A 14,604-nucleotide genomic window follows, 5' to 3' on the forward strand; every position below is an offset into this window, starting at 1 on the left:
GAATCAGGTTTCAGCAGAGGTGGCTCACAATCCCCTTTAAGTGTACCTGCAGGGGTCTGACAGCCTTCTCTGGCCTCTGTGAACACACACACACGTGCGCACACACACAACTTTAAAAAGAAAAGCACTTTAAAATTTAAAAAAAAAAAAGGAATGAGAGAACAGAGTGGAAAGAGATACAAACACATCTCAGAATTTAGTAGATGACAAAGATTGAGTTCTTTGTCCATTAGGCGACATCCAAGAATCTCGCAGGGACTGACTGAGATAATCAGCCGTTCAGACAGAAAGAAAACTGGGGTTCTACCTCAGTGTTCTGATCAAAATCAGCATCTCTTTACTTCTATATTTACGGGTAGATTTTCTTCTAGAAATACAGACCAGTAGTAGTGATCTCTCCTCAGGAGACAGACTTGCTAGGAGTGGTGGCCCTCACCTCTAATCCCAGCACTTAAAGCAGGCAGCTCTCTGTGAGACTTCGGTTCCCTCTGAGAATCCAGAAGGCAGTCCAGGTCTCTTGGAAATGGAGTTATAGTCGATTGAGAGCCACCATACGAGTGCCAAGAACCCAACCAAGTCCTCTGCAAGAAGCACCAATTGCTATTTCCCACTGAGCCATCTCTCCAGCCCCACCTATCTCTCTATTTTTTATTTTGAGATAATATTTGAGCCTGTTGGATTGCAGTGTCCAGCTTCAATATGATAGTTTCTGCTTCATCTTATATTTCATTCTGTCATGTTTGGTTGTTTTCTCTTAGAAGTCTGTTCTTTTCTAAAGAGACACAGGAAGGGAGTGGTTCCAGGGGAGAGGAACTTGGGAGCTGTAGAGGAAGGCTAAACCAAGGATCTATTTTCAATAACAGAATAAAATAGCAAAATAAATTAATAAATAAATAAATAAATAAATAAATAAATAAATGGGCAAAGTTAAGAACATGCTCTAATTTATTAACATGATTGAAAATGTAAATTTCTTTAGAACATTGTTAGCTTTCAGACAATTCTGCTAAGCTCTTCTGTGGCACCTAGCAACAGCCTAGTCATCATCTGCCTCTCCACCAGGTACACCAGATGAGTCAGGTGTGAGCAAGCCAGGTGCAAGCCAGGGACAATCCAGGAACAAGCCAGGTGCAGCAGCAGCAGCAGCAGCAGCATATGAGAAGACTGTTTGCTACTCTTAACTCTTCCTCCTCTTTCTCTGTTCCCACGGGATCTTGGCCAGCCTCTCTTCCTCTCTAATCCTTTCTGTCCTTCTCTGCCCTCATGGCTCTGTTCACTTCTGTAAGCTAGTATCCCTTCTACAGGTTCTCATTCCCCTCCCTTTCCCCCAAATCTTCCTTATACCAGGTCTGTCACATGGCATGATTTCTCAGGGGGACACCATGGCAAGGGCCTACCAGGTACCCAAGATGGCTCTGGTCACATATTTCATAACATTGGTTCCCAAAGATTTGATAGACTCTCCTGATACTTGTGCTCTCCACCAGAGGGTTTAATTCACACATGATAGGATTCTGGGTCCCTATCTCCAGTCTGCCTGCAACAGGATCTCTTTCCTGACACCTGACCACTGGAGTTCTCCACTCACAGACCAATTGGAGAGTTTTCCCTTCTGGTCAGCAAAAGGGCTTCCCTGGAAGCCTCATTCTTCTACTGATTGTGCGCTCGCTCTCTCTCTCTCTCTCTCTCTCTCTCTCTCTCTCTCTCTCTCTCTGAAAACCTGGCACCAGGTGTGCCCTGTCTGCTCGGGTATCTGCCCTGGTCTCTCTTCATTCTTGTGATTTACTAGGAACAGCATACCATGTGGAGACACCTCAGAAGCCCGAGGCAGCTCCAGAGTGGAGACATGTCAGTAGCCCATGGCAGTTCTTTGTAAAAGAAGTTGTTCCCATTTCTCCTAACCTTAGTCCTGGACAACAGCTGTATAGAGTTCATTTGTGCATGGACTGCTTTCCAATTGGCCTTAGTGTGCATAATTATTCTATTATATCTGACTTTCCTACTTCCTTCTCCTTCTGCTCTGGTGAATTCTGTGGAACTAGATGTTCACTGATGTAAGGATTCTTAAACAATTAAAAATTGAGGCATAGGGGCACAGCACAGCACAGTCCTAATGGCCCAGGTGCATGCCATGTGCTCTCATCTTGGAAACAATGTAATAACTACACAATGGTAGTTCCAGATTAATGTTTGACTTGCAAAGAAAATTTGAAGAAATCATGTATAGAAATATTAGAAAATGAAACAGAGCCACCTACTACTAGATTCATACAGGATCCATTACCAGAAAGTGGAGGAACTTACTGGAATCATGAAAAAGCATTAGTACAAGGGACATAGTCATGGAATAAGGAAAAATGGAATAAGGGAACACAAACATGAAAGATTAATTCAGAAAGGAAAACTATTGAAGTTATGAAATGAGTTTTGACAATATTTGAGAGTAGTTCCTGGTCTCCTTTGGATATTTACGAATAAGAAAGTATAGAATGCATAAATTTTATATTAGTAAAACTAATTCACAACACTGGGACTCTGAGGAGAGTCATTGTGTGCAATGTGCAGAAGCAGGAAGCTAGCGGAACTGGTGAGTTAAGGGTTAACTTGACTCCTTCTGGCCACTGCCTGGCAGCTTTGTCATTTATCATTAGAGCTTCACAGGAAAATGCAAGTAGCTGACCTCAGAGCTCTGAGTTCTGCAGCATAAAAAGTCAAAAGTTTAAATAATGATTAGTTTGCAATTATTATTATTTTTGCCACAGGCCTAGGAATAGGAGAAGCTTGAAACTTTGGGGAACAACTGTAATTCTTAGTTCTTTGTGGGATATGGTAATTCTTTTGAATTTGCTCTGGCAATGATTATACAATGTCTTTTTTCTGCCTGCTTTTGGAGTTAACAAAGACTAGGGAAAGTTAAAGACAATGAGAGAGTGTGAGGAAAGGGAATGTGAGGTGTGCATGGAGAGTGAGCATGGAGTGAGTGAGAGAAAATAAGTGTGTGAGAAGAGTGTGTGGAGTGTGTGGAAGAAGACCACACAGAGTGTATGAGTGAGAGAAAGGGAGTGAACAAGAGAGAGCACAACCTCCAGCCCAAGGAGGGAGGAGGGAGCAAAAGTGCATGCAGCTTCAAGCTGGGGGCGGGGGGCTTTAAACCTTGAAAAATGCCTGTCAGCTTATATGGAAAAGTTGTCTGTGTAGTTATTATACATACGCCTTCCAGATATCCCTGCTTCCAGTTTAGAACTCCGATCCTATGTCGAGGCTGGACCCGGCAGTGATGACCTGACTGGACAGCTTGTACCAACTTGTTCTAGTCCTTCCTACCTGTGTTCTTAGATGCCTTCAGCTCAAGCTGGTGAATCCTTCCAGCCCATGGGAACTGCGTACAGTTATTGCCAACAATCCGGTAAACGGAACGAAAGTCGCCATTCTGTATTTCTCTTTTTTTCTAAGCCATGTTTCTTCCTGCCTGGTAACCCTCCCACATCTAGTCTATAACTTAAAACAGATTAGGGCAGGGTTGGGGATTTAGCTCAGGGGTAGAGCGCTTGCCTAGCAAGCGCAAGGCCCTAGGTTCGGTCCCCAGCTCCGGAAAAAAAAAAAAAAAACACAGATTAGGGCAGGGTAGGGCATATACCTGTTCCCACCAACAGCTATTCCTAAGTCTAGCCGCTAATCTCCTAAATTAAATGGATCATTTGTGAATTTGATTCCAAATTCTACCTACACTCCTATTCCGTGGCACTGGCTCTCGACCTGCCCATGTGGACCTGTGTGCCCCTCCCTGCCCCTCCCTGCCCTCCCTGCCCCGCCCCTCCCCACCCCTCCCCCACCTCCCTGCAGCTGACCAGCATCAATAGTGCTGTTTCCATTCAGAAACTAAGATTACTGATTTCCAGATTCTCACTGACACACACAGATGATTCTCTGCTCTACACTTAAAAGTTCTATTCCCCCACTCTTAAACCTATCTCTGACTTCTTTGCATATTCTAAAAAGAAATATGTCTTAAGATTGACTATGCTGGCCTTCCTTCTGTAGCTTGCCTCTCACCAACTGGCTTCCATGGCCAGGAGGGAGCTGCTGGGTGACATGAGACGCCGTGGTGAGGACACTCAAGTGGGCCCCCACCTTCAACTCAGCTGAGTCAGCATAGCCCTTGAAGCCTCCGTGTGAGAATCCATCTTGATGGGTTCTGAACTGTGAAAGTCATTCTCCTCAGTCCCAGCACAACCTGGCTTCAAGGCCTCCCCTCCAGATGTTTTCGGAACCTTGCCATATAAGAAAAACCAAGAGTGGGTCTTACTTTGATTTGTTTGCAAGTAGTTATGCACAAAGGCAGGAGGAACAAAAATGCGTGCTGGAGGTGATTGCTCAAGGCTGCCAGGGGGTAATTTATGGAATTTTGCTGACGATCCTTGTTTAAAGGAATTCCCTGTGAGATTTATGAAGCCCTTCCAATTTATTATCTTTCCAAGCAAGGGCTTCATTGCTGTAAATGGTGGCGAACCGATGAAGCTGCGCCTTCTGAAAAATCAGACCGCCCATCGCATGAGCTGTAGAGTTTGTGAACACATTTATATTGGGTCCATAGTGGTGCAATGCACACAGACTCCTGCGAGTTCCCCTAAGTTCTTAGCTGACTGTTTTGCCTTTTGAATCAGAGAGTTGCAAAGTTCGATAAAGAATGGCCCTTGTAGATAAGCACAAAATCAAGCGGCAATGATTGGACAGGGTTTGTGAAGGTATCCGCCCCCAGATCATGAACGACCTCCTGTACCCCCGCCCCCTAGTGGCACTGATGGAGACTGCACTGTGGAAATGCCCATCCTGAAGGACCTGGCCACTGTCGCCTCCTGCAATGCACAGTCCACTCAAGAAATCCATGAGGTGGTGTTGAATGAGGCTGCAGGTGTCATGATGTACCACACTATCACCCTCACCCGGGAAGACTTGGAGAAGTTCAAGGCCCTGAGAGTTATTGCTGAATTGATAGTGACTAAGACAACGTGGACATCCAGACTGCTGGCGAGCTCGGGATCGCCATGTGCAACATCCCATCTGCTGTGGTGGAGGAGAGAGCAGATTCGACAGTCTGCCACATCCTCAATCTGTATCGGTGGAACACATGGCTGTACCAGGCCCTACGAGAAGGCACAAAGGTACGAAGTGTGGAACAGATCCAGGAGGTCGCCTCGGGAGCTGCTCGGATCCGAGGGGAAACATTGGGCCTCATTGGCTTTGGTCGCACTGGGCAGGCAGTTACAGTTCGAGACAAGGCCTATGTATTCAGCATCATATTTTATGACCTCTACTTACAGGATGGGTAAGAGCGGTCTCTGGGCGTGCAAAGGGTCTACACCCTGCAGGACTTGCTGTATCAGAGTGACTGTGTCTCCTTGCACTGCAATCTGAACGAGCACAACCACCACCTCATCAATGACTTCACTACCAAGCAGATGAGGCAAGGAACATTCCTTGTGAATGCAGCCCGAGATGGCCTGGTAGATGAGAAAACCTTAGCTCGGGCCCTCAAAGAGGGCAAGATACAAGGAGCTGCTCTAGATGTACATGAGTCTGAGCCCTTCAGCTTTGCTCAGGGCCCATTGAAGGATGCTCCAAATCTCATCTGCACACCACACACAGCCTGGTACAGAGAACAAGCATCACTAGAGATGAGGGAAGCAGATGCCACCGAGATCCGTCGAACAATCACAGGTCCCAGAAAGCTTACAAAACTGTCAACAAAGAAGTCTTCGTTTACTTCAGCTTCTAGGTCAGTCATTGACCAGCAAACAATTCATCCTGAGCTCAGTGGTGCCACATACAGGTGTCCACCAGGCATTGTAGGTGTGGCTCGAGGAGAGCTTCCTCCAGCTATGGAAGGAATCATCCCTGTGACTCACAACCTCCCCATAGTGGCCCACCCTTCTCAAGCTCCCCCCTTCAACCAGCCCACAAAACACGGGGACAATCGAGAGCACTCCAATGAGCAATAGCAGAGAAAGCCTGAAGGTAATCATTCAGAGAAACTTGGGACCGAGAGACAGTAGAAAACGGATGAATTTGATGGTCTTTTAAACTGATCCTGGACATCAATGATACTGCAGTGTTAAAGCTTCAAAAGCTAGAAAACAAGATGGTATCTGCTTCCAGAAGTGTAGAAAGACTAGGATGTGATTATTAATGACCAAACTTCTGTTAGTGTGTGTTAAGTTTTTCATCTGTGCATCAAATTACAAAGAATAGAGCTTCTCCTTTATCAATCCCTAGGCACAGCAGTTCCTGGGCAGCTTGCTGTAGAATGTTGCATCAAGAGCTCCGAATATCAATAAAAAATTGAGAGGAAATCCCCATCAAGGCTAGTCCCTTTGGTCTCCAGGGGCTGGTGCCTCCTTTGCTGATAGGAAGATTAAAATTAAGACAAGATGGGGAGGACATTGTTTGCCGGTGTAGACATCTCCGCGCACAGGATTGAAGAAGCAAAAGCTCCTGTACAGAAGGCTTCACATCTGAGCAGTGAAGTCAGTTGTGAGTTCAGTGAAACCCTCTGATAATACAAAAAGGAAAAGAACAAAAGAAAAAAGTATTAAGTTTCACAAGCTGTTTGTACTCAAATATATTTTCTCAGTTTCAGCTCCTCAGCTATTTTATTGAGTGGAAAGTCTTGGAGAAGAAGGGTTCAAGAAGAATACTGTTGCATTTCCTTATGTCTCGGGAAACACTTTTTATGGTAACTTGTCAGATTGTCTATGAACAAATCCACTTTTTTAGACATTGATTAAATTCTTTTCTTCATGTGATATTTTACACAAGAACACTTCAGACATGCCATTAGCTGTGACTGATTTTAACAAATCCTATTAGATTTGTATCAGCTAGTTACATGTTCTATTCATAGTCTTGTAAATCATTGCCTTTTTGTTTTTAAAGATGGCCTATTTTGAGCCTTTGTATAGGTACATTCCTGTTTTTGTGACAAAAGAAAAACTTTCAAACTGTCCCAAACAGAAAAATAATGGCTATAGAAGTATGTCTTGTCTTAGTGTGAGTTTCCATTACTGTATTTGTTTATTGTAAAGATGGACATTTAGCATTCAGTGCAGTTTCCAATAAAAAGTAATGAAAACTTCTTTTAAGTCCTGACATTTAAGTATATCTCACCTATGTAAAAGCTGGGATGTCATCACACTGTCAGTCAGCCAGTTTCCAACTCTTGTGGTACTAGTGTCTGACGTCACAGAAGTCCAAACTAGGCAGGCTATCCTGAAGATGAGGCAGTGCTTTAAGGTGAAGTCAGTTCCAGAAACAAAACTGGTTTGTTTTAGAATTTTGATTTAATATGCCCAAATGTAGTAGGATGTGAACTCTTTTTGTTTGGGGGAGAGGGAGGGGGATAACCTGAGCTAATATTTACAAAGTGACCACAGACTGAAGACTTCCACTTGTACTTACCTTCTAAAGTAGCATTCAATGCTTTTAAGTCTCACAATTCCAAGGTTCAAGAGAGAACAAAGTGTCTTACAAGGTAAGCCTGCCTGGTTGCCACCTTTGCAGGAGGGTGGGCCCCCTTAACTGCTCTATAAAATGAACTCACATGGAGAGCTCACATGAAGAATGCTACCTTCACAATCACAGATCTTGTCAGTGACTGTGAAAAAGAGGCCCCAACCATCTACATGGCAGTATTTTACTTAACATTTGCTATATCTAGCAAAGTAAATCTAATGGTCAGAAACAGAAAGTCAGATCTGAATCCATGGTGTACCTAGGTTTTGTTTAATTAGATTGCAGGTGCTTAAACAGTCCTTTAGAAATGATTATATATAAATTGACTCCAAAGAACAACATCAGAATAAAAACAAAATACTGGTTTCACCCTAGAAAAAGAACCATAAAGTCCATGTAGTTATAAAAGTATTACTGGTCCAGTCCATCTAAAGATACCTACACCTGCCACCCAGCCATGTATAATCTTTGACAAAGGACAGCATCACATTTTCTTGGGACAATAATTTATAGCTGTTGGTTTAGCTCAAGAGCTTAACATAGCATTGACTTCCCAAAAATGTTGGCCTTTTCCCAGCCAGCAGTCTGCTATAGAAACTAATGAAAGCACCATTCTTAAGAGCCCAAAAAATGAAGCCTTCTTTAATTCTTTCCCACAGGGAAGAATGGGTACCTATCTTACATGTGGTCGGGGTCACTGGTCATAAATAAATAAATAAATGAATAAATAAATAAATAAATAAATAAATAAATAAATAATAAATAACTGGGGAAAGAACACTCAAGAAACTACAATCTGCAGAACAAGGTTCAGTCCTGAGCCCAACTCTGTACCACAAGGTTTGGGTACAACATAGATGTACGGAGAGACCAGTTTTTCCCTCTCAGCTCTTTGTGGCTTTCTTGGGAGGAAGGCTTTGCTTAACTGGAACTGCCTTCTAAACAATCAACTCTACACATGGAGATCAGCTACTCTAGACCCTCTGGATGCTAAATGCTTAGAGCAGCAGCCTTCTATTGACTTTGTTATTATTCACTGACAAAAATGAAAATGAGACAGTTTGTAGAAAAATATTAACTACTGGAACAGTAACATTGACCAGTATAGTTACCACAACTAATTTATATGGAGTCACCTAACTATGAAAATTACTTCCTAGTTTTAGCATGCAGCATAAATGACCTTTCATCCTGGGAACACCTTTTTACTGAGTGTTCACGAGAGAGAGAGAGAGAGAGAGAGAGAGAGAGAGAGAGAGAGAGAGAGAGAGAGAGAGAGAGAGAGAGAAAATAAAGACATAACAGTTCATAGGTATTTTTTTTTCTTTTTAGTATTCCAGAAAACCTTAAAAGTTGGGTACACTCCAATACCATCTCATCAGAAAAACAAGATTTACAGTTTTCACAGCCTTTTCAGTAAAGGGGAAGAAAAGAGGAAATGTGTGTATTTGCCACTTTACAACAGCTTGCCACAGCAGTCTTAAGTGCTTATCAGGACACTGGGTATTGTGCCTGAAGAGGTCAAAGATATTTACCCAGTACTAATACATGCCTGAAGTGGTCAATTAATACTCTCCATAAGTGTTTTTCTAAAAGTATGGTTTTAACTTTAGTGGCTGCAAAACTTCTCAGACTACACAGAAACTGATCATACAATGCATTGACCACCTTACTGCATTTTAAAAAGTCTCTATTCTGTACTGAACTGTATTCCCAATTAGCCTAAGAAAAGGCATGCCCTTAATACAGGATCTGCTTTGAGCAGAGGTTACAAAGACAGGAAGAATCTGAAGACTGTCTGCATGGCTCCCTGGGAACAGAACAGGTTGAGTCCAAGTGACTGTCACACAGCCCTCCCAGGGACCAGTGAGCCTGCTCCCTTTCTATCCATCTATCCACGTGGGTATAACTGCACAAATGCACCTGCCCAGAGTTAAGTAGGAACCCTCTTTACAGGGCACTCTTCCAAACAAATAAATATCTAAATAATGAAAGCAGCAAATCAGAAAACTTGAAAGCAACAGAAACTAGAACCCTCTTCAAAAGCAACAGGATGTTTATGTTAAGTTCACTCCACAAACTTGCTAGTTTTTCTTGAAGTTTGTTCCTAAGGGTTTGATTTTATTTTATTGGGCACAATTAAATAAAGGCTTTTTTATCAAAAAAAAAGATTGATTATGCTATTAACTCTCATCTAAGGATTTATAAATTGCCCCTTGGGTATGGGTTAAAGTCTAGTTTGCAACAATATTTGGCTTTTTTTTTCAGCTCTTTTTAAGAACACATATGTGTGTACTTAACTCAAATTCCACTCTATGTATATAACGGGTTTAACTCTGTGTATATGTGCATATAATTTGAATGCTACATTCATAGATAGATAGACAGGTGATAGATAGATAGATAGATAGATAGATAGATAGATAGATAGATAGATAGATAGATAGATAGGATAGATAGGATAGATAGGATAGATAGATAAATAGATAGGATAGATAGGATAGATAAAGATAGACAGATGATAGACATACAGATGATAGATAGATGAGATAGATAGGATAGATAAAGATAGACAGACAGACAGACAGACAGATAGATAGATGTACTAGGAAACATGTTTTAAATATTAGAACGATCAGCCACATGGCTTTGCAACCTGCCATGTAACATTACCATCTCAAGATGATTACATGATATGAAGCAGCAATTATAAAATTTCTTAGCCCTAATGAACTGTTTATTATTGTGTCTCTTTTTAGACTAAAAAGGCAACAATGAGTCTCATATTTTAAGTTGATATGGATTTTTGTGGGAATGCTGTTTCTTTCTCCTGCCACCAGCCACCTATGTTCAATTCATCCTCTGGTTTTCTGGCCACTGGATCTAATCTCATAGGGATTCAGATGTTATTTAAGTGTGGATAATTTTGAAGTTGTTCATACTGTTCTACTGCTATTTTATGCTGTTCTACCTTATTGCTAGCTCTGAAAATGTCTAACTGCTCACATTTTACAAACTCAAGCGTGTTTTTAAGTCCAGGATCAAAACAGTAATTGAAAGTCTGTGTTCACCGAATCTTGAGTCATGTGACATGATTCCATTCTGGAATAAAACCAATGCATGTCTAGTTGCCATCTTTGCTAAGGGCTGAAAAGGTGGAGCCATAGCTTCACTACCATCTTGATTAAGGGCAGTCACATGGCTGGCAGCCATCTCTGTTATGGGATGTCATGGCTTACTAACCCTAACCCTAACCCTAACCCTAACCCTAACCCTAACCCTAACCCTAACCCTAACCCTAACATAGATTGAAGAGTTTTGTTCTGATCCTAGAAGAGCTTCAACTCAAAATGGTGATTTTTAAGGTCCTAACCTAACAGGTTCTAGTCTCAAAAGCTACTATAGTTTTAATAATGAAAGCTAATAGTGGGTAACCTTATGAATGATCATATCTTTAATATGTTCAGGATTATATTTAAAGTCATGCTAAGAACTGATACAGTTAATTACAAGGATAAGCTTATTTGACTTCCTGTTTTATGTTTGCTGGGTACAATTTAGAGCAAATAACTAGAAACAAACATAGATTGTTTAACTCAGGTATACTGAATAGGTACTAGCTTTCAGTCTTGTCAGGAATCTTCTGGATATGGCATTAAATATTTATTTAAACTTACTATGACACAGACTCCAAAATACTAACAGTGATCACCACCCCCCTCCAAGGTCTCTAAAAAGATATAGGCACAGTGATAAAGGACTCCATCTGGATTTTGGTACACCAACCACTGGGCACTTGTCTTGCCCACTGCCAGGGCCCAGCTTGAACTGTGGACAAACAGAGGATACCCAGAGTGTTAATTGTCTCATGTTGCTTAAGACAAGGTAAAGTTATCTCTCCCATGTTCCTCTTCCACAGGAAAGAACCTGATAGCCAGACTGTCTCTGCCCACATTATGATGGAGACCACGGGAGCCTGGGAAAACTGTCTAGGTTGCAAACTATGGACTAATTTCTCTCATTTTAACTAATATATGACATTTAGATTATAATTTACCCTTCTCAGGTCATACAGCTAAGCTAACTGTAGCTTGACAGCTAGAGAACAACAGGCAACTAGCTGCTTATCCCCGAGGTAATCCACCACCATGTTAGTCAATTCATTAGCTAGTTAAAGCTACCAGATCTCTGCCTCCTGTAATTGTTTTCTTCTCCCTCCCAAGTGGGATTGAAGCATCCTCACTTGGGCTCTTCTTGTTCTTTAGTTCAATGGATTGTATCCTAGGTATTCTGTATTTTTTTGGCTAATATCCACTTATTAGTGAGTACATACCATGCATGTCCTTTTCGGTCTGAGTTACCTTACTCAGGATGATATTTTCTAGTTCCATCCATTTGCCGGACAAACTCCTAATGTCCTCATTCTTAATAGCTGAATAGTATTGCATTGTGTAAATGAACTACATGTTCTGTATCCATTCTTCCGTTGTGGGACATCTGGGTTGTTTCCAGCTTCTGGCTATCACAGATAAGGTTGCTACTGGGTAGGAGAGGGGAAGGGGAGGGGAAAGGGGGATCAGGCATGAGAGAGAGGCCTGAGGGCCAGTAGAATGAATGGAAACAGGCAACCTCAGGGATGTGAGATTGGGGGGACCCTCTAGAAAGTACCAGAGACCTGGGAGGTGAAAGAATCTCAGAACTCAAAGGGAGGGATCTTAGATGAAATGCCCTACAGTGGGGAGAGGGAACTTGTAAAGTCCGCCTTCAGTAAGAACATCAAGTGGAGGGGTGGGGTTCCCATCCCACAGTCAAAACTCTGACCCAGAATTGTTCCTGTCCAAAAGAACTGCAGGAAAAAAAAATGGAGAAGAGACTGAGGGAAAGGCAGTCCAGTGACCAGCCCAACTTGGGATCCATCTCAAGGGGAGGCTCCAAAACCTGACTTTATTACTGATGCTACGGCGTGCTTACAGACAGGAGCCTAGCATGGCTGTCCTCTGAAAGGCCCAACAAGCAGCTGAGACTGCTGCAGATACTTATATCCAACCATTGAACTGAAGTCAGGGACCTCTGTGGTTGAATTAGGGAAAGAAGCTGAGGAGGAGGGCAACCCTATAGGAAGACCAGCAGACTCAACTAACCCAGACCACTGAGATCTCCAACCAGGCATCGAACACTAGCTAGTCCAAGGCCCCCAATACATACACAGCAGAGGACTTCCTGGTCTGGGAGAAGACATGCCCCAGGGAGTAGGGAGGCCTCCAGAGGGCAGGGGAGAGAGGACATCCTCTTGGAGACCTGACGGGGGCAGGGGTGGGTGGGTGAGGAACTGTGGGAGAGTGGACTGGGAGGGGGTAATAACTGGACTGTAAAAAATAAAAGTAGATAAAATAAAAAAAATTTAAAAACAAAATTACCAGATCTCTTGCTAGAAAAGCAAATAGGTATGCCTTGCTCACAGGCTTAGTAAGAAAAGATAAGCAGGCTACGGTAGCTTTTTGCTATTCCTTTAAAGAAACTCACTTCGCAGTGACTTCTTTCAGTGATCAACCACCTGTGTCTCATAACTGAATAAGAAAAATTTTAAATTTATATAGGGTCTGGAGATATGAAAGCTTAAGTTATGAGGATCTAAAAAAGTGTTTTGAGGATCTCAGAAAATGTTTCGAGGTTGGTAAATGCAAGCTATGAATGTTGGGAGGATGTGAAAAACTTAGGTGGTAAGAGGAAAGTGATTTAAGGCACATAAAAGATGAAAAATGCTTCAGTTTTCTTCCCCTCGCTATGTTACTGTTGTATTAGGACTTTGAAAGTCCAGAGTTTAAACATTGTGGGAGGTGCCATTCCTGGGCTGGTAGTCTTTGGTTCTGGTAGTGGAGTTCTGATCAATTATTAGCTTAATGCTGGTAAAACATTCTGCTATATGATCAACTATCATAGTTACAAGTTCACGATTTTAACTTTCCTTTGGTCATCTTTTAAGTAGAGACTTAAAAATGTTTCTCATTGTGCTAAATGTGTGTACACTCAGTCTTCTGGATAGAAGGGGAAAGCCCCTCTTGACCTTCTGCTCCACCAAAGATTTTTGTCTTCCCTAACCACACTTTAAATAGCGTCTTAGGGTTTCTATTCCTGCACAAACATCATGACCAAGAAGCAAGTTGGGGAAGAAAGGGCTTGTTCAGCTTACACTTCACGTTGCTGTTTCATCACCAAAGGAAGTCAGGACAGGAACTCATACAGGGCAGGAACTTGGAGGCAAGAGATGATGCAGAGTCCAGGGAGGAATGCTGCTTACTGGTTTGCTTCCCCTGGCTTGCTCAGCTTGCTTTCTTATAGAACCAAAGACTACCAGCCCAGGAATGGCACCTCCCACAATGGGTTAGGCCCTCCCCCCTTGATCACTAATTGAGAAAATGCCTTACAACTGGATCTCATGGAGGTGTTTTCTCAAGGGAGGCTCCTTCCTCTATGATAACTCCAGCTTGTGTCAAGTTGACACACAAAACCATCCAGTACAAATAGTGTTCACGCTTTAAACAAATTTATTTTTTTTTATAAATTTAAAAATATTCTTGTAAGCTTCAGGGAATTCTTGGATCCACCTCTCATGGGTCAAATGAACTCTACCTGGATAAATACCCTTGTTGATTAATAGCATAAGTTTTCTACCTGTTGTCTATTCCAGAGGGTGGGATTCCTCCCCCTTTCCCTGGTTTTGGTACTCCCCTATGCCAACTACCAAGGCCATGGGCCCAAAGGTTTCAAATATATACCTACGGGGGAAAAAAACCTTTTCCCTAACCTACTCAACTTTATATTTTCTGCCTCTAATATGTATATATAGCCTCCTGACAAATCCAGGTGTTTACTCAAAATCTGCATCCAGGACAGCTCTAGAGTAGCTACCCACAGGTGCTCCAGTCTAGCCCCACAGACTGTTCCAGCTGGAACTGCACAGATGGAACAGTATGACCTCACTCCTGACCCACCATTACCACTTCCTAGCTCCTCATTTTAATTGAGCAAAAAGGGAGGAATGTTAGTTTGCAGGTGATTCCCTTAGGCTCTTCCCAGGGAGGAACCTAACAACAG

The 14,604-nt window shown here is 42.4% G+C and overlaps 1 pseudogene; it reads left to right on the top strand.

The window, feature by feature from the left end:
• Positions 1–4,687: 4,687 nt before the first annotated feature.
• On the top strand, positions 4,688–5,999 carry LOC116886547 (annotated as a pseudogene).
• Positions 6,000–14,604: the final 8,605 nt, after the last annotated feature.

The sequence above is a fragment of the Rattus rattus genome, chromosome 17 (assembly GCF_011064425.1).
Source record: "Rattus rattus isolate New Zealand chromosome 17, Rrattus_CSIRO_v1, whole genome shotgun sequence".
Taxonomy (NCBI): Eukaryota; Metazoa; Chordata; class Mammalia; order Rodentia; family Muridae; genus Rattus; species Rattus rattus.